At 40.0% G+C, this 1,212-nt stretch overlaps 1 non-coding gene across 1 annotated transcript; it reads right to left on the reverse strand.

Moving 5' to 3' along the window:
• Window positions 1-424: 424 nt before the first annotated feature.
• On the reverse strand, window positions 425-528 carry LOC121158845. Its single transcript, XR_005884233.1, has one exon. It is a non-coding gene; the product is annotated as a U6 spliceosomal RNA (small nuclear RNA).
• Window positions 529-1,212: the final 684 nt, after the last annotated feature.

Here is a 1,212-nt window from a genome sequence, read left to right on the forward strand (position 1 = left end):
GGCGCAGTGGTTAAGGTCCTCGCCTTGCATGCCCAAGATCCTATATGGGCGTCAATTCTAATCCCGGCTGCCCTGCTTCCCTTCCAGCTCCCTGCCTGTGGCCCGGGAAAGCAGTTGAGGACGGCCCAAAGCTTTGGGACCCTGCACCCGCGTGGGAGACCCGGAAGAGGCTCCTGGCTTCGGACTGGCATAGTATCAGCCGTTGCGCTCACTTGGGGAGTGAATCATGGGAGGGAAGATCTTCCTTTCTGTCTCTCCTCTCTGTATATCTGCCTTTCCAATGAAAATAAATAAATAAATAAAAATAAATCTTTAAAAAAAAAAGAAGAAAAAGAAAAAAATGGTATGAGCCCTCTGTAGCCTAGATGCCAGAGCTCTGTCTTCCTTTTAAATCTTAAAAAAAAAAAAAAGAAAAAATAATAATAATAAGCTGGGACTATTCACAAATTTTCATGTCATCCTTTTGCAGGGGCCATGCAAATTATCCTTTTATCATCATAATGTGGGTGGCAGGGACCAGAGAATTTCAGTCAGCATGTACGACTTCCCAGGATGTATGAGGAGGGAGCCTGATTAGAACTGAGAGACCTGGGACTGGAACCATCAGTACTGTTTGGTAAATGGGCTGCCTAAACAGCAATCTCACCCATTATATTATGATGTCCTCCTCAAGCTCTCAACTCTTATAACTTCTGTATGGAAAGTTAAGACTTGAACACATAAACTTCAGTAAATATATTCACAAATCTCTAATTAAGGAAGAAGTCCTACATCCTGTATTTATTTGTCAATAAAAACCCAACATGGAGATCTAGCAAGAGTGATGGTTGAGTAGGAGGGAATGGTAAGTCAACAATATTAAAACTGATTTTTCTCAGTGTAGATGCTACTTTGAATTGAGTGAAACTTGCTTTGAATAGCATGCTGAAGGAATGGCATGCAAAGAATCTAGGAATGATAATGGGAAGCCTGAACTAGTGTAGTCCAGTTTCTGTGAAGGAGGAAAAATGAGTATTATCTGAAGCTGAGATTAACAGAATACATTCAATGTAAGGAAAAAATGTGTTAGCATATTACTTTGCTAGGATTCACTCATGAATAGTGACATACTAAGATGGAAATTATGGAGGTAAAAACAAAGTGAGTCAGAATATTAGTCTCATGATTTGAGAATTTCAAGAGAAGATTTGGAAAGAAAAGCAATGAAATGCA

This window comes from Ochotona curzoniae, unplaced genomic scaffold (assembly GCF_017591425.1).
Source record: "Ochotona curzoniae isolate NIBS_2020 unplaced genomic scaffold, NIBS_Ocur_1.0 contig_3819, whole genome shotgun sequence".
Taxonomy (NCBI): domain Eukaryota; kingdom Metazoa; phylum Chordata; class Mammalia; order Lagomorpha; family Ochotonidae; genus Ochotona; species Ochotona curzoniae.